Here is a 19,874-nt window from a genome sequence, read left to right on the forward strand (position 1 = left end):
TTCCCGTTATCCCCCTTGAGGGTGGGGGGGGACTCGGTGTCCCTCCCCAGCCAGCTCCTGCCTTGCTCTGCCCTTGGAGGGGGACAAGGCGGGTTTTCACAACCTTTAGGGGTGTCCGGACCTGGGCTTGGGTTCACCCCATCGTAGAGGCAGGGCAGCTGCAGAGTTCAGTGGGGCTGGGCTCAGGGCTGACGCCAGCACTGGTACAAGACACTCCTCCCCTGGGAGATTTTGCTGCCTGGGCTCAGAGCCCCTGCCTGTCGTGGCCCAGGACTGAAATAGCCAGAGGGTTCTGGTAGTGGCAGAGCTTGGGGAAGGGTGGTCAGATGAGCCATGGGGGCAGGGCAGGGCAGAGCTGGGTGGACTGAATAAGAGAGGAGGTTGTCGGCAGGAGTACTAGCAGACCTGTGGGGAGGAGATCTAAGGCGTGTGTCTGGCCTCCATCACCACAGGATATAGGCATCTCACAGTCATTACAGTATTTACCCTCCTACCCCGCCCCCGTGAGGCAGGGATGAGGAACCAAGGCTCAGAGAGACTCTACCAAGCAGGCTGTGACAGCACAGGGACTTAAACCTGGGTCTCCCCCTGCTAGGTCAGTGCATCCTTCCCCTCTAATTCCTCACTCTATGTCTTTCTGTTGTTCTAATGGCTCCTGTCCTTTCCCGAGCAGTGACTGTCACCCCGCAACGGAACCGTCTCGTTATCTGCTGTGAAGTGAGCTACAAAGAAGGCTCCATGCGCACACAGCCCGTTGGGCCAGATGCCAGCATTCACAGATAATGGCGCTGCCTGCTTGAGGAGGGTCATTAGCCTGAGTGACTGTGTCAGCTTCTTGGTGCTCCCAGCCCATTCACTCCTGGAATGGGAGCTGGGCTCTTGGCACGAGCCCCGCAGAATTCATGCCTGAGCTCCCAGGTGGCATTGCTCAGCCAAGGCTCACGGAGCCATTGAGTCTTCACTGTTCCAGCAAACAGAGACGGGGCTGGGGCTGAGAGCACTGGAGCAGCACATAGGCTCGTCCCAGCCTTCCTTGTCCCACTTCCTCAGAGCTCTCCCGGGGCAGGGATGGGCTGCAACCTCTGCCACAGCTCAAGGCCGTGAGCTGAGCCTGTGGGCATTGTGACTCTCTTGCTTGAACCATGCTCCAAGCAGGGCATTAAAGGCCTCTGGCCTGGCCTACTCTGTGCTGCGTAAGGATGGGAGCACCCAGAGGCCCTGGCTGGGATCGGGCCCCATTGTGAGGGGCACTGCGTTCAGTGAGGGGCTGTCACTTCCCCAGAGAGCTCACAGGCCAAATGCACACACCAGACAAGGGGCAGGGGAGAGATTAGTGTCCCCATGTCACAGATGGGAGCAGGGGCTCAGAGGGACCGAGCGCCTCACCCAGGGCAGAGCTAGGCTTCGTGTCCCAGCCCAGGATCCTGGCCATAAAGGCGGCCTTCCTCTCGCTGCTGGAGCTGAAGGGAGGGACTCTAGCTCCCAGCTTTGCCAATGCAGCTGTAGGCTGGGCAGGTATGCTGGAGTTGCAGTGCTAATTGCTCTGTGGCAGGGCCGGGGGCTGGGCTCAGGCTCTGTGCAGCCTCTGGAGACTAAAGTTCCTGGATCTCAAAGCACTTTACAAATGACAGGGAGACAGGCCATGCCACTAGCCGCAGTTATAGAAACAGATGCAATGGGACAGGCCCCAAGTCACCCAGCAGGTATGCGGCACAGCTGGGAACAGGGCTCTAGTCTCCTGACTGCTGGTCCCACTGGCCCCAAGTGCCAGGCTGAGGAGCAGGGTTAATGCTGGGCATGGGCAGCGGGTATCATAGGCGGGGGAGGCTAAGCCTCCCCTAACCCAGGCTGTGGCCCCGCCCATGCGCCATCCCGAGGCCCCGGCCTCACACACCCCTCCCCTGAAGGCAGCGGGGGCTCAACTTCAGCCAGTGGCCCGAGCATCAGGCTAGTAGCCAGGGGCCAGGGTGGCCAAGGGCAGCTGGCCCGGGGATTGGGCCAGTGGCCCAGGTTGGCTAGTACTTGGGCTGGCTGGGGGTTGGGCTGGTGCTTGGGCCAGGGGCTCAGGGTGGCTGGTATGGCTGTTGCAGGCTGGCTAGGGGCTTGGGGCAGAGGGGGCAGGCGGGGTTGCAGGGTCTGGGCCACGCTGTGATGGTGGCGGTGGGATTTTGCCGTTTTTGGTGACGCGCCCTTCCCCCGCAGCCTGTTGGTGCATTTCCCTTTCAAGTGGTGCCATCTCTTATGAGTCTTGTGCAAGACTTATGATGGGAGAAACGGGGGGGGGACAATAGCTCTTGAGGGGCTCCTCAGGCTGCAGAAAGCTTGTCAACTGTTACCCTTATCCAAGACCTTGTGGGGCTTGATCTTCAGTCAGTTATTGATGCGAGTGTGTGTGTGCACTCGGAAGCCAAATTTGGAGGTGCTTCCCCACAAAATGCACACGCGGCCAACCTCTGCCACATGACTGGGCATTTAGGATGACATTTTTACATAACGCGCATGCAGTTGCATTCACATTCATGGTGCACTCGGTTGCATAAAGATCTCAGGGGCAACGGCTCAATGCATGGCCGAGGCAGCAGGCGCTTGTCTGGTCCCAGTGCCGGGGGTATTGTGGAGATAAAAAAGAGAACACAAACCATTTTTAAGCCTTGAACTGTTTGCTATGCTATTCCCATGTTATCTCTGACTGCGCTTGCCAATCACACAGATGGAGGGTCCAACAGAGGGTCCAACAGAGGTGTGCACCCTGCCCAGAAATAGTCCCATAACCATCCAGATAACAACAGTTTGAATTCCAACCAGTGGCTTAGCAGCTAGCGCAGAGAGCAGCCATTGGCTGCCCCAGTCCACACCGGGTGGGCTCAGAGTGGCCATTGGCTGCCCCAGTCCACACCAGGTGGGTTCAGAGTGGCCATTGGCTGCCCCAGGCTACACCAGGTGGGTTCAGAATGGCCATTGTCCACCCACAGGCCACACCAGGTTGGCTGAGCGAGGGGAGATTGGCGGCTCGCAGGCTACACCAGATCGGCTGCTCCTGGTTCACTCTCCTGGCATGAGCAATTCCTGTAAATAGTCAAATCTGCGTTAACAAAAACAACAGATATTTTGGCATTTCAGCAATCTGCTTTCAAGATGTGTGGAAGCCAGAAGCAACTTTTCAAAGCTCTGGAGCAGTGTAGCCCTGACAGAGACAGAGGCCTCTCCTGTCACGTCCTGCAGCAGCTGCGGTGGCTCATAAGGGAAGTGAATACAGCCAGCATGAGACTGGAGGCAGGCGGTTGCTTGGGGGGGAATCTCTGCTGACCCCAAACTGTCATTGATCAGCCTCCTCTGAGGAGACGTGGCGAGTCTCTGTCCAGCTCCTCGTGGCTATGTTTATGGCCCCGTGGCGACTGACTGGTGGGAGGTGCCCAGCCAACTGGACTGTCCTCCTACCCCCTGGGGCAGCACCACTGTGGGAAGAAATCTCTGCCATTACAGCAGCCCACCCTGAGCCTGTGCTGGAGAGGCAGCAAGGCCTCCTGCCCCCAACGGACCCAAATCCACTCACCTAAGCAATACCAGGGATGCTGGGGGGATGGCGGAGGCTGTTGGTCTTCAGGCCACGGCTGTGCCACGTGCGGGGACGTGGCAGCCACCGTGCAAAGGAGAGCAGGCAGAGGCAACTCCCCAGTCCCCCATCTGTACAGCGAGGAAAACAGCCTGGCCCTGCTTCCCGGCGTGAGGGGCCCGGACACTGTGGCAAATGAACACCACAGACTAATGGTTGGGGTCTGTATGAAGGAGTAGCATGTGAACCAGCGTCCTTGCACTCTGCTCATGTGCAGGCCCTACCCCCTAACCCAGACCTCTCCCTGCATGGCGGGTGCAGGCCAGTCTGTCTGGTGCTGGCCTCGGGCATCTAGCTGTTCAGAGGCGAGCCAACATGCTCCGCAAACACTCTCCCACATGTGCACGGGGCAACATGGAGAAGCCCCCGCCCGAGGGGGTGGGGGTGTCCCACAGAAGGGGCTCACGCCCTGCTCCAAAGGCAGAGGCCCTGCACCCCTGCATCGGTCCGAGCAAGCGGCTGTGGACGGTTCGCTTTCTGGCTCGGTTCAGCAAAGCCGGGTGAGCACACAGGCCCAGTGCGTTTGTTTGTTGGAGGTGCCGCCCTAAACTCTGCAGCACTGGGGCTGGCCCGCCGGGGAGCGCAGTGCCGAGTCAGCACATAGTTGCTGTTTACCGGCTGGTGCTTGTAAAAATCCCCCAAATAGCATTTTAATAGTGTCAGGCAGGCCTCGCACGCCACGTCCCGGCCCGAGGGGGAGGGGCTGCAGAGGAGTCGATGCGGCTGCTGGTGCTGGGAGCTCGTTGGGAGCACCAGGCGCACTGTGACTAGGGGGCAGGCGTTGACATCGCCCCTACCACCACACCCTCCAGGTACTAGTCCAGGGGGTCCCACCCCACGGGGTGGCAGGAGAGGGAAGGCTGCAATCCCTTCAGTCCCAATAAACTGCAGCAGCTCCTCGCTTGGCCCCTGGGGCGTTTCACAGAAGGGTTGGACTTCTCTGCGCTAGAGCCCAGGTGCCCGCTCCAGCCCAGCCCTGGTAGCCATCAACAGGCCCCTGCCAGTCTCCTGGCCATGGTCAGCCCACGATGTCCCCTCTGCATTGTCCCCTGGCTGCGGCTTTCTACCCTGCGGGGCTCCAGCCATCGCGCTGCTGTGGGGGACCCAGCTCAGAGGCCCCCCAGCCCTGCTGTACAGAGGGCCCTTTGCAAGGCAGTGCCTTCTCCTCTCCTCTCCAGCCCCCAGCCAGAGTGTCACCTGGGAGTGCGCCACTTGTCTGCACTGACCTTTGTCAGGCTTCTGGGCCGGCTACTGGCTCTGTACCCTTGGGAGCCTCTGTTCAGTCCTTGGCTGCAGGGCTCCTGCCCAGCCCTGTATCCAGCTGTCATGTCTGCTCCCACACCCCATCACACTTCCCGGGTGGCTGCTGCCTTCCCAGAGGGAGCACCCAGAGAGGGGCTGGGGCTGCGTTACCATCTTGCAGGATGGCAGGGAGCAGAATCGGTTTCATTACAGCCAATGGCTCCTGAAGCCCAGGGGCACACATGGCGAAAGGCTTCTGGGGCACTCGGCTAGGACCAGCCCTCTGGCCTGGGGCAGGCTGAGGAAACCCCTGACTGAATGCACTCCAGGCCAGAGCCCCTTGGCAGGGCAGCAGAGGGCAAGACCTGCCAGGAATCAGGCGGCAGCAGTGTCCTGGTGGGCCAGGCAGGTAAACAGAGGCTTAACATGGCACCGTGGCAGCTCAGGGTGGACTAGCCCAGCTTCCCCTTAAGATCCCCTCGTTCACTGTCTGGAGATGGGGCTGGGCCACAAACTCCCATCGGCTGCTTGGACAATCCCAGCTCCACTCTGACATGCAGGAGCGCCGCCAGCTTTTTTGCCGCCCTAGGCGGCGGAAGGTCCCGCTCCCGAAATACTGTCCCTGACAGAAGTGGCGGAAGGTCCCGCCCCCGAAATACCGACAACAACCGGGGCGGCCGAACATCCGGCCTCCGCGGTCGCCGCCCCCCAAATGTTAGCGTCCTAGGCGACCGCCTAAGTCGCCTAATGGGTTGCTCCGGCCCTGCTGACATGCCTTCCCTCCCTGCTCCCTGGCTCCCACAAGCAACTGCTCCAAATGGGCCACGGCCCCCCAAAGCCATGCTGCCACTGTGGGGACGCAGCCCATCCCAGGGGGCAGTTCAAGCTAGCACCTAAAAATAGCAGTGTGGACACTGCGGGACATGAGCTCGGACTCAGGGCGTTGGGGGGACTTGGCAGGGGCAGCTAGCCTGAACCCCTGCCAGAGCTGCAGTGTCCATGATGCTAATTGTAGTGCCTCCCAGCTGCAGTGTATACTCCAAGGGTGCACACACACACAAACACACACACACACACACCCTGCAGCATGAGCACCTCCCACTCACCCAGGGGCTGCCTTGGGCCTCACCCCCAGCCGCCCGGTGAATCGCGCAGGTCGCTGCCTGGGTTTTCTCCAGTAACTCAGCGGCTGAGCGAGATTCTCAGTCTCGCTAACACTCCCTCCCAGCGGCTTAGAGCAGTGCTCCGAACGATCGAGCGCCCACCCTCCACTCCCAGCGCGATGCGTCAGCTCCTGTTCACCCAGCGCAAACGCCCCTCAATCCGCAGAGTACCCAGAACAAACATGGCAAATGCCCAGGGAACAATGGCGGTTTCTGGGGTCCTGGCACATGAAGTGAAAACCCGCTCGGCTCAATACCCTGCCTGTCAAGCCTGGCTGAAGCAAGAGCCCGGGCCCGGCTGGGTTTAGAGGCTGCAGGATTAGAAACGGGACGTCAATGGCAAACTGGGCTACTTCTGTGCAGCAGCTGGTGTTGGGAGAAGGCCTGACTAGCCAAAGTCCCGTCTAGGCCGGGGTACAGTCAGAGCTGATGTGAATCATGTACTGAGCTGGTAACAGCTATTTTTAGGACAACTTTCAATTCTGGAGACAGACCAAGTGAGTAAACAAAACAACAACCCCCGCCCCTCCCCCCCAGCAGATATGGTTCCAATAGTTACAAAGAAAGGCTGAACCTCACAGCCTGTAAGCTGAAGGTCTATATTAGGAAAAGCATTTGCGATGGTATTTCTGGAGAGCTGTCAGGGCCCCGCTGGAGATTGCAGTGCACTTGGAAGGGAGGATATGTGGAAGGGGAGCCTTCACATGAAGCCCATCGCCTTTCTGTATTGACTGGTTCTGCAGACAGCTCTTGTCTAGTGTGACACAAGGGTTTCCTCTGACGCAGCTGGCACCAGGGGTCAGGCCACTGGGTGCAGGGGCCACTGGGACACTCCACGGTGGTAATTTCCATGTGTTTCTGTCTTTCTCCTAAATCAAAACTAATGGAATAAAAACCTGGAATGGGGGAGCGGTGGGGGATGGGATGGGAGAGAAATAAAAAAAGGAAAGGGTTAAAACAAGAACAAAGCTAATATAATCAGAGAAGGGTAAAAGACAACTGAAAACACAGAGATGAACAACTGGGCTTTCCTACCCCCTCCCGCCCTTAGATGGTGAGCTCTGCAGGGCAGGGTCCTGTTTATTATATGTCTGAAAAGCGCCTGACATGCTTTGGAGCACAGTGCGTGAAATGCACCCCTTGCAGGGAGGCAGCCTGATGCCTGTGCACCACCAAAGGCCCATTTACGACCTTAACGTAAGAACGGCCATACTACAGCAGACCAATGGGCCATCCAGCCCAGTATCCTATCTTCTGGCAGTGGCCAAATCCAGATGCTTCAGAGTGAATGAACAGAACAAGGAATGAACAGAACAATTTTGAGTGATCCATCCTGTCATCCAATCCCATCTTCTGGCAATTGGAGGTTTAGAGACACCCAGAGCATGAGGTTGTGCCTCTGACCATCTTGGCTAATAGCCATTGATGGACCTAATGCCCATTAATTTAGAACTTAAGTGATTTGGAGGCCATATGCTGGACCTCTGCACAGGGGAGAATTTCACTATCTGTAAGTACTGACATCCAAAAACAAATATTAAAAAAACATTATTAGGGTTGCTAAGTCAAGCACTCAAAACTTAGGAAATGCCAGAATTAAGGTTGCCCACACAACCCTCTTATCCCCATTTTACAGATAGAAAAGTGAAGCACAGAGAGATTAAGGCCAGAAATGTCCATTCATTTTGGGTGCCCAATCTGAGTTGCCTAGGACCTGATTTTTTCAGAGCATTTAGCAGATTTGTAGCACGTTATATGTTCACATCACTGCTCCCATTGACCTCAGTTAGCATTTCTGTAAATCATACCCTGTGTCTCAGACTGGATACCCAGAAAATGAGGAACATACAATTAATTAGTGGCCACCTATGAAAAGTTGAGTTTAGCTGATTTGCCCAACAAGGAATAGAATCCAATTCTCCCGTGCAGCATTCAACTGCCTTAACCATGAGACCATCCTTTCTTCTCCTGCAATCCCCTGCCTTGTTCACACTACGCCTTCCAACTCCTGCAACAAATGAAGCAAGGGTCCTACCGACAACAGTGTCCTTCACTACACAACCTGATTCATCCCAGAGCAGGGTCCATCCTGTACACTGAAAGATGCAGGGGTACTGTGGAAAAATATCAGAGGGGTAGCCCTGTTAGTCTGAAGAAGTGAGGTTCTTACCCACGAAAGCTTATGCTCCCAATACTTCTGTTAGTCTTAAAGGTGCCACAGGACCCTCTGTTGCTTTTGTGGAAAAATAGTATGTGATCATGTAATTGAAGACTGTGTCACATATCATGCACAGACAACCTTAATTCTGTCATTTCCTAACATTTGCAACATTCACATTCTTTTAATATAGAATTTATAAAATTTTGCCTGTAATTTCCTAGATTTTTAACAAGGCAAACTGAAACGCCCCCCAGCAAATTCTACCCTGTGGAATCATACTGACCCCCATTTAGGTCATTGGCAGGGTTAGAACTTTAGTACACAGACCTCTGCCACTTGAGCTAACATATGCGGACCAGTCACCAGAGGAGGGATGAGCTATATACTTCACCGGTGGGTTCCACAGCTATTTGCAGACATTAGAGGAATGCCCATAAGGAATGCTAATAAGCTCCCCCTGGGATGGAGCATGGTCTCTCTGTGGGGAGGGGGCTTGCTCACTGCAGGCAGAATCTTCAGAGAACTCACCAGCCAGCCCCTCGTGAGTCTTTATTGAATACCTGCAAACTGAGATTCTCAGAGGTTCATGCCAGGGCCAAATGTGGGTGGATATTCATGGAAATGGCAAAAGGCACTTCCCTGACCCCAAGCCCACTTCTGTCAGTTTAAAAGTCCCTACTTTTAAATATCTCTGTTTCTGCCCCCCTGTCTTCACACCAGGGGGCCCTTTTAGATCACTGGGCTTCTCCCCCATTTTAATATCTCCCCCAGGTTATCCTTCATTTCAATACATGGCTGTCCTCGCTCTGGATCACTCTGGCCCTTGACCTTTTCACGTACAATTTTGCCTGCTTTCTCTACAAACTCTTGTTCTGGTTTCCCCCCCTTTTCGTTCCCCTCTGGCTTGTGATCTTCGCCAAGGCCTTTGGGTTCTTGGCTTGTCTCCTGTCGAGTCTGTTCTGCTTCTTCCTTCTCTAGCCCCCACTTGGCTTCTTGACCTGTTCCTCGACACCTGGTCCTGCCCTCCTGGGCTTCCCCAACTCCCCCTGGGTGAACACATGACCTGAACAGCCTGAGGATATGGGCCCTCCCATGGGCTCCCTACCTCTCTGGAGAAGCTCAGGCTGCTTCCATGGTGCTGAGCGACAGGGAATCAGCTGGTTAGGATTATGATACTGTGACAGATTGAAGCCCGTTTCCTTTCAGGAAGGAGAGAGATGCCCGGAGAACAGAGGGCCCAAGCTCAGCTCTGTCACTCACCTTTCTCCTGGGAGGTGGGTGAAGCAAGCCCCTCTTCCTTATGGTACCTGGGGCCATGTCCTGGGCATTGGACAGAGCTGTGGGTGGGGAGGGGCTATCTGCTCCTGGGGCTTGCAGTGAGGAGCTTTGGCTTTTAAGAATATTCATTTTATTATTTTGGCTGCTGTTAATATTGTCCTGAGGAATCAGAGCATCAGAGGGAAATGGTGATTTTCAGGAATTTCTATATCTGCCAAACGTGAACAGAATTTCTTGGGACAAGGAAAGGCCCTTCTCTAGCCCAAGGCTTCTCTCTGCCCAATTTCAAACAACAGATGTGTCAGAGCTTCTCAAAAACAGGAAGCAGATCTCCTTTATAAAGGAAAGGGTTCAACACCCACAGTTCAACACCCACTAGCATCACCCCTTATAATACTAACAAAGGGCCTGGCCATGTCCTGTGGATCTGGGCATGGAGAGGACTCACATGGCAAGGAGGGGCAGTTTCCTCTGTGATGGCTTGGTCCCCAGGCCCAGCGCAAAGAGCGCTGGGCACATACAGGACTGGCAGGCTACACCCACCAGATCTGTTTGGGAGAAAACTCTATGGTGAAACTCCCTGCAATTTCCTCCCCACTTCAGCCTGGGTGTAGGGCTTGGGGGCAGGACAATCACGCCCCATCATCCAGTGGCCTCAGGTATGAGGTCTGGGAGCTGCGTTCTGTCCCACTCAGCCGTGCCACTGTGGAATGTGCAGGTAGGAACCACCATGCTTCTCTGACACGGCCTTGTCCACACTGGGATTCAATCTATCCACAAAGCTGAACCAGTGCACACCCATAGGGCCGGTACAGCTGGCACCAGTGCACAGCCCTCGGTCAGTACAGCTGACACAAATCATGTACACACATGCATCCACCCACAGTCGTGCACACAGACAGACACACAATAGCTGTAAGGCCAACATTTGACACATGCATACACTTCTACTCTCACATACAGACACAGAGATCCACATGCACGTGTGTAGGTTTACATACTTTCGCACAGACACACACGCACAAACGTATACACACACATTGTGTTTTCTGTCATAAGAACCAAACTTTTGCATTCCCATTTCCTCAGTTCTGGCCCTGCAGGACACACTCCTCCCCCCCTTTTTTTTTTAATGCCTGTTCAGGGCCCCACCTGAGCTGGTCACTTGCTGTCTTCTCTGGCCTATCTGACATGTGTCCTGGCCCTGGCAACCCCTGGATCGTTCATGGATGGAGGTTAAGGTCAGAAGGGACCATTGTGATCACCCAGTGACTCCTGCCTGCAGCCCAGCACTGACAGAGCACAGCTATTACCCAGAACAGAGAATCGCCCCCTCCCTTGCTAAGCAGATCCTAGGGTTAATTCCCCACCCCTTCACCTCACTTCCAGTCTGAATTTGTCTGGCTTCAGCTCCCGCCGTTGGATCATTAGACCTTTGTCTGAGAGGTTACAGAGACCTCTGTTATCGGAAATCTCCTCCCCATGTAGGTTGTTATAGACCTGGGTCAAGTCACCTCTTCCCCTGGTTCTTGCTAAGCTAAAGAGATGGAGCTCCTTCAGTCTCTCCCTGTCAAGCAGATTTTCTAGACCTCGGATCATCCTTCTAGCTCTTCTACGAACCCTTTTAAATTTATCAACATCCTCTCCAAGATGTTGACACCAGAGCTGGACACAGTATCCAAAGGTAACACCTGGCCCTACTGGATATTCTCCATTTACTCATCCAAGGATCATGTTAGCCCCCTAAAGGTATGTCTACACTGCAGCTGGGAGGAGTGATTCCCAGGGCAAGTAGACAGACCGACGAGAGCTCAGCTCAAGCTAGCGCACTAGAAATAGTAGTGTGGTTCTTGTGGCACAGGGAGCAACGTGGGCTAGCCATCTGAGCTGAGACCCAGGGGGAGTGGCGTGACCTAGCCATCTGAGCTCAGACCCAGGGGGAGTGGCGTGAGCTAGTCATCTTAGCTCAGACCCAAGGGGAGTGGCATGGGCTAGTCATCTTAGCTCAGACCCAAGGGGAGCGGCGGGGGCTAGTCATCTTAGCTCAGACCCAAGGGGAGTGGCTTGGGCTAGTCATCTGAGCTCAGACCCAAGGGGAGTGGCGTGGGCTAGTCATCTTAGCTCAGACCCAAGGGGAGTGGCGAGGGCTAACCACCTGAGCTCAGACCCAGGGGGAGCGGCGTGGGCTAGCCATCTGAGCTCAGACCCAAGGGGAGCGGCGTGGGCTAGCCATCTGAGCTCAGACCCAGGGGGAGCGGCGTGGGCTAGCCATCTGAGCTCAGACCCAGGGGGAGTGGCGTGGGCTAGCCATCTGAGCTCAGACCCAGGGGGTTGGGTGGGCTTGGATATAGGTGGCTAGTGTGAGCCACCGCCAGGGCCGCAATGTCCAAACTGCTATTTTCAGCACACTGGCTGGAACAGAGCTAGCATAAATCTGTCAACCTGGGCTGGGACTCACACCTCCCAGCTGTAGTGTATACATACCCTAAGCCACACCATGCCACTGAGAGCTTGTGTTCAGTTGGTGTCCACCATGACTCCTAAAACAGAGTTCTGCTTTCCAGGATATGCCCCCGTCCTGTGGATGTGACCAACATTCTTTATTCCAAGCTGTGTGTGGCTGTATTAAAATACATGTTTTTTCCCAAGAGTCCAGTTTACCAAGTGACTCAGATTACCATTACTCCTGGGGGAATTCTGCACCACTGCGTGTGCGCAGAATTCATGTCCCCCGCAGATTTCTTTGCTTCCCTGCAGAAAAATGACTTTCTGACAGGGAAGCAAAGGGAAGCTGCAAGAGCAGTCACACACCATTCCCTAGCAGCACAGGTACAACGTTTCAGACACGTTGAGCAGCTGGCGGAGAGGTAAATCACTGTGGGGCTGGGGACACCCCAGCCATTGGCTCCTATCCTGAGCCAGGATCAGCTGCTAGGAGAGGACGGGATTTCCTCTTCCCCTGCATGGAGTGGCTGAGGCTGTGTCAGACCCACCCTCAGAAACCTCCCCCAGCTGCAGGAAGCTCAGCATCCTCCCCTGCTTCCTGCCCCCATCACTCCTCAGCTCTGGGGGGAAGCTGCTCCCCCATCCACCCAACCTCTGTGCATCTGGACATCCCGTACCCAGACACCCCTGCCAAGCCTCACCCGGTACATCCAGAATCACCCTAGCACTCCATACCCAAACCCCACTCCACTGAACCTCAACCCCTGTCTCTGGTCCCTCACCCCTGCATCCAGACCCCCCCCCCCCAACCCCCCCCCCTCCAAACCCCCAACCCGGATCCCCCACCATCTGCACCACCCTAAGCCCCCACGTCCAGACCCCCATGCCACTGACCACTAACTACCTGCACCCAATCCCCCATCTCACCAAGCCCCACTCCTCCAGCACCCAGACCCCCTCCCCGCTAAGACCACCATACCCAGACCCCTCCGCTGAGCACCAACAACCTTCACCTGGAAGCCCCTGCAGAGTCCCATTGCCCCTGCACCTGGAACTGCCCCCGCAATGAGCCTCTATGCAACCAGATCCCCCCACACCTAGACCCCCCACTGAGCTGCCTGCACTCATATTGTCTCACACAGCACCCTCTCATCCCACACTGAGCCCCTCCACACTTGGATCCTGCCTGGTTGAGCCTGCCTTTCCCACACCTGGTGCACCTGGTGTAGAGGGGCAGGGCCTCCAGGTGTTTCTGGGGCAGGCCCAGGCCTTGTGCTATGTCAGGGTCGGGTGCAGCCTCACTGCTGAGTCCATCTTCTGGGGGTGATCTTCCACCTTCTTGCAGCTAGTGGCCTGTGCTCCCCACTGCCGTGCTGGAGCCGCTGCATTTATTTATTGACAAATAAAACTTGCAGAATTTTAAAATGTTGTGTGCAGAATTTTTAATTTTTTGGCACAGAATTTTTAAATTTTGGGCACAGAATTTTTAATTTTTTGGTGCAGAATTTTTAAATTTTGGGCACAGAATTTTTAATTTTTTGGCGCAGAATTTTTAAATTTTGGGCACAGAATTTTTAATTTTTTGGTGCAGAATTTTTAAATTTTGGGCACAGAATTTTTAATTTTTTGGCGCAGAATTTTTAAATTTTGGGCACAGAATTTTTAATTTTTTGGTGCAGAATTTTTAAATTTTGGGCACAGAATTTTTAATTTTTTGGCGCAGAATTTTTAAATTTTGGGCACAGAATTTTTAATTTTTTGGTGCAGAATGCCCTCAGGAGTATACTGTGGATACCTGGCCTGTCCTTTATATTATTTACCATGCCATCAATTCTGTGTCAGCTGCAAACTTTACCAGCAATGATCTTACGTTTTCTTCCAGATCATCGATAAAGCTATTGAATAGGAATGGGCCAAGACCCTGCGGGTCCGCACTAGAAACACCCCCTTTGGATGACAATTCCCCATTTACAGTGACAGATCTATCAGTTAGCCCTTTTTGTTCCACTTAACATGGGCTGCGCTGATTTTGTAAAGTGCTAATTTTTTCATCAGAATGTTGTGCGGGACTAAGTCAAATGCTATCTAGAGTCTAAGTATATTCTGCCAATACCGTTACTTACTCAACCAAACTTGTAATCTCATCAAGAACCAATAGCAAATTTGTTTGACCACCGCTATTTTCCATAACACCCTGTGGATTGGCATTAATTATGCTGCCAGCTTTTTGATGCCTCACTGATTATGTCCAGGTTCAGTTAGCCTTCCTGCAGCTGAACTGCACCAGTTGCATTCTCTGCTAGATTGCCGAGTCCCTGGGGAGTGACATGCCCCTGTTGCTTTTTAAGTCAAACCTCTTGTTTTTCTGTCTTCTAAGTTGCCACAAAGGGAAGATCCGTTCAGCTGGAGGATGGTTAAGCTCAGCAGACTCCTTGGAAGCAGACAGCAGTTTGCTTTGAATGTGCCCTCTCATCCAGAATTCAGCTGTGCAAACGTAACTTCTTGGCTCATGTTGCCATGGGCCACTGCAACCCCAACATGGCTAGGGAATCGAGGTTGTTTCCCATGGCCACCTGATGGGGAGGTGAAAGGCCAGAGGTCGGGGCTCTCAGGCTCCATGCCTTCCTGGGAGGATTTTTTACCAACCTCTTCTCTTCTCTGAACGCTCCAGTAATACCTGTAGGACACAGAACACAATGGGGTCCGCTCTCCTCCCAGGTGCAGTGTAACTATAGCATGGTGTTTCTCCTGACTCACATCACAGTAAGTAAGAGAAGAATGAGGCCCTGAATGCCCCATCGCTGAGGCCACAGATTCACAGCTAGGCAATTTACCAGGGCAATGTAGTTTGTGACACAATTTTCCAATGAACTCTGAGAAAGACCCACATTATAGCCCTATCACCTCCCGCATGCTGTGCTTGCCAGCCCTTGGGTCCCTTTTGTCCTCGTGCTGGCTGGCTGGCATGACAGTTTTGTATCCATCAAAGTCTCTAAACCCTCAGTCGACCAGAAATAACTGTTCTTCTTCAAGTGATTGCTCATATCTATTCCACAATAGGTGTGCGTGCTCGCCACTTGCACCGGTGCTGGAAGTTTTTCCCCTAGCAGTACCCATAGGGGAGCGCCCATAGCAATTCCTCGAGTGGAGCCTCCATGGCGCGGTATAAGGGGCGCTGTGCGCTCCCCCACCCTCAGTTCCTTCTTGCCAGACAACTCCGACAGAGGGGAAGGAGGGCGGGATGTGGAATAGACATGAGCAACACATCTCAAAGAACACCAGTTACGGAAAAGGTAACTGTCTTTTCTTCAAGTGATTGCTCATGTGTATTCAACAATAGGTGATTCCAAGCTATATCTGTTGGAGGTGGGTAGGAGTTCACAGATTCTCAGGACGGAGCACAGCCCTGCCGAACCCGGCGTCTTCCCTGGTCTGGGAGACGATTGCATAATGCGAGGTGAATGTGTGAACTGAAGACCATGTGGCACCCCTGCAAATGTCCTGAATGGGGACATGGGCTAAAAAGGCATCCGACGAGGCTTGCACCCTAGTTGAGTGTGCCCTCACAATTGATGGTGGAGGGATTCCCACCAGGTCATAACAGGTACGGATGTACGAGGTGATCCCGTTGGAGAGCCACTGAGTGGAGATCGGCTGACCCCTCATGCGTTCGGCCGAGGCGATGAACAGCTGGAAGATTTCCTGAATGGCTTAGTCCGGTCCAGGTAAAAGGCCAGAGCCCGCCTCACATCCAGCATGTGGAGGCGGCGCTCCTCACTGGATGCATGTGGTTTGGGACACAGGACCGGCAGGAAAATGTCCTGACCCATGTGGTAGGCAGAGACCACCTTTGGGAGGAACAAAGGTTGTGGTCGGAGTTGTACCTTATCTTTATGGAACACTGTGTACAGGGGTTCGGAGGTCAAGGCCCTGAGTTCCAAGACCCGTCTAGCTGATGTGATCGCCACCAGGAAGGCTACCTTCCATGAGAGGTGCGACCAGGAGCAAGTAGCTACCGGCTCAAAGGGGGTGTTTAAGTCTGTTTAACGCGTGGTGTCCCTATAGGGCAGTGTTAAGGTCATCTGGAAACCTTAACTCTGTATTTCCATTCCTTAACACATTGGAATTTTTTTTTAACTTTAACCTTATTCAGAATTTCCTGGGTTTGTAAAGTTTGTTCTTGGGATAATTACAACAGCCTTTTCATATTTTCATCCTTGAGTTTCTGTTATGAATTCAACCTCAGGTCCAGTTTAAGGTAGTTTTTATCTGGGATTAGATAGATTTGTTATTTACTTTATCATGCACAGTGGTTTAGAGTCTGACCTCAATTACACTAGTTTGACAAAGCATCTCATACTATCCAGTCTTTGGCTAATTCATATTTTTTAAACTGTGGGACAATAACTAATGTGATGTGACTGTGTGTAACACTATTGCCACAGCCTGAGTGTAGGTATTGTGCTGCCTTCCTGCAGCCAAGACAAGAGACATCACCCTAAAATTGGACAGATTTCTGAAGTCAATGGGAAACTATCCACTGGTGAGGGTTCCTATTGACTCTAATGACACTGCGTCATTCAATAGCTTACAGATAGTAGGTGACTTCAGGGAGCGAGTTGAAGACGAAGAATATCCAAGCAATTGTCTCTGAGATCCTTCCTGACCCATGAGCAAAGGAAGACAGAGGGCAGAAGATTCTGGACGTGAACTGCTGGCTAGGTAAGTGGGGTAGGGATTTTTATTTGGAGCGTTGGCCAATGTTCTATGCTGACAGGGGGCTGTATAGTTTGGATGGTCTTCACCTCAGTAGAAGAGGGACCAATTGTCTCAGGGACAATCATGCTGGGTAGAATGTCAGGAGGGCACTAAAATAATTCCAAATCAGGGAAGATATGAGTACTCAGCCTAAAATCAAAATGTTGAGAACAAAATTAATCAAGGAAGCAAAGAACACGAATAAAATAAATTCTTGAATTGCCTGTACGCCAATGTTAGGAGCCTGGGCAACAAACAAGAAGAATTGGAATTACTCATTTAGGAGCATACATATGATTTAGTTGGTATCACTGAAATCTGGTGGGGTGATTCCCATGACTGGAATGTTAAAACCAATTTAGGAAGGATGAAGTGGGCAAAAGGGCAGTGGGGAGGGCACTCTGTCAAAAATGACATTACCTGTTTCCAAATCACTGAACACTCAGAAGAAAATGATCTTGAATGCTATGTCCTACCAGACAAAGCACAAGATGGGGTGATATTTGGTGACAGACACCAAATTACACTAGGGAATAGGATGGCCAGCTCCTGGTACACTATCTATAATGTGTAGGGGAAAAGCTGCATCTTCTTGGGGGACTTCAATTTGAGTGCCATATCCTGGAGGTCACATGCTGAAAGTACTAAAACATCCTTGAAATAAAGTCCAAACCAGTAATAGATATGCTTGATGTTTTAAAAGGGCCAGTTTCACAAGCTGAAAACAATTATGAGCCAAATCAACTGGGACGAAGAATTTAATCAGAAAAATGTGAATAATAATTGGAATTGTTTGGGAACACTTCACTAGATACCCAAAAAGCCACAATCCCACAATAAAGGGAAAAGGCCATATTGGTTAAAAAAACTAACCTGGTTTAGCAGAGAAGTGAAGGCAGTTATAATTTAAATATGGCTTAAGGACAATAAGAAGGAGGTTTTAAAAGTATATTAGGAACACAAAGAATCCTGACAATGTCTTGCTCCATTACTAGATGGAAATGGTAAAATTATCAATAATAATGCAGAAAAGGCAGATGTGTTCAATAAATATTTCTTTTCTGTGTTTGAGGAAAAACAGATGATGCAGTCTTATTGTGTGATAATGCTTTTTCCGTTCCACTAATATCCGAGGAGGACGTTAAACAGCAGCTACTAAAGTTAGACATTTTTAAATGAGCAAGTCCAGATAACTTGCACCCAAGAGTTTTAAAAGAGTTGGCTGAGGAGCTCCCTGTAAGATGAATGTTGATTTTCAATAACTCTTAGAACACTGTGAGAATTCCAGAAGAGAAAGCTAATGTACCAATATTTTAAAAAGGTAAATGGGAAGACCCAGAAAATTATAGGCCTGCCAGCCTGACATTGATCCTGGGCAAGATAACAATGAGACTGATATAGGGTTTGATTAATAAAGAATTAAAAGGAAGATAATATAATCAATGCCAATCAATATGAGCTTATGGAAAGTAGATCCTGTCAAATTAACTTGATAGATTTTTTTTATGAGCTTCCAAGTCTGGTTGATAAAGTGCTGATGAACTATACTTAATCTTCTGTAAGGTATTTGACTTGGTACTGCATGACATGTTGATTAAAAAATTTAACACGGCACACATTAAATGGATAGGTCTCTATATGTAATTGTAAATAAGGAATCATCATAGAAGGGTTGTGTTTCTAGTGGGGTTCCACAGGGATTGGTTCTTGGCACTACATTATTTAATGTTTTTATTAATGACTTTGGAGAAAAGATGAAATCATCACTGATAAAGTTTGCAGATGACACAAAAATTGGGGGAGCAGTAAATAATGAACTGGGCAGGTCATTGATACAAAGTGATCTGGATCACTCGTTAAACTGGATACAAGCAAACACTATGCATTTTAATATAGCTAAATATAAATGTCTACATCTAGGAACAAAGAATGTAGGCCATACATACACGATAGGGGACTCGATCCTTGGAAGCAGTGACTCTGAAAAAGATTTGGGTATTGTGGTGGATAATTAGGTGAGTATTAGCTCCCAGTGTGATACTGTGGCCAAAAGCACTAACGCAATCCTTGAATACATACAAAAGGGCACGTTGACTAGGAATACAGAGGTTATTGTACCTCTGTATTTGGCACTGGTGTGACTGCTGCTGGAATCCTGTGTCCAGTTCTGGTGCCCACAGTTCAAGAAGTATGCTGATAAATTGGAGAGGATTCAGAGAAGAGCCACGAGAATGATTAAGATTAGACAACATGGCTTATAGTGAGAGATTCAAGGAACTTAATCTATTTAGTTTAACAAAGAGAAAGTTAAGGGGTGACTTGATTACGGTCTGTAAGTACCTACTTGGGGAACAAATATTTAATAATGGGATATTCAACCTGCCAGAGAATAACACAATCCAATGGCTGGAAGTTGAAGCTAGACAAAATCAGACTGGGAATAAGGTGTACATTTTTAACAGTGAGAGTAATTAATCACAGGGTTGTGGTGCATTCTCCATCACTGACAATTTTAAAAGCAAGATTGGATGTTTTTCTAGATCTGCTCTAGGAATTATTTTGGGGCAGGTCTCTGGCCTTTGTTCTGCAGGAGGTCAGACGAGATGATCACAATGGTCCCTTCTGGCCTTGGTAGCCATGAATGTCAGCTTGACTAGACCCTGTCCTCTGACGTCTGACCTCTGGCCCTGAGTGTCAAATTGTCACACTGGCTGCACCCTCGGTAGATAATGGAATAAGGCAGCCCTGCAACAGCAGGTAAAGAGCAGGGCATTCATGGTGTTTTGGGAGTAGTTCTGTCCTGCACCCACATGCAAACTCTAGTCAGCTACTGCAGTTGTACTGCCCTCTGGGTCCCCATCCCACACGTCCCAGCACAGCTGTCAGGAACTCATCATGCCTCCGGTTCTGCCCTCTGAGTCTGCTCCGACCACTAGGCCAGACTACTGTTCCGACCACTAGGTTGCATCACCCACACCCCAGTGTGTGACAACAGCCTCCTGAAGAAGTGGCTTATGGGAGATTTTGAAAAAGTCTAAGAGGTTTGTGGGAGAAGGCGCCAAGGCGGGGCTTTTCAAGGGAACCCAAGGGATTTAGGTGCCCAAATCCCTCTGACTCTATTAGGCTCTTTTATAAACATCAGCCTGAATTACCATAACTGCCTGGGAAACCCAGAGCCAGCCTTGAAGGCCACTTAGCTCTAGCGTAAGGTTTG

This window comes from Trachemys scripta, chromosome 16, assembly GCF_013100865.1.
Source record: "Trachemys scripta elegans isolate TJP31775 chromosome 16, CAS_Tse_1.0, whole genome shotgun sequence".
Taxonomy (NCBI): Eukaryota; Metazoa; Chordata; order Testudines; family Emydidae; genus Trachemys; species Trachemys scripta.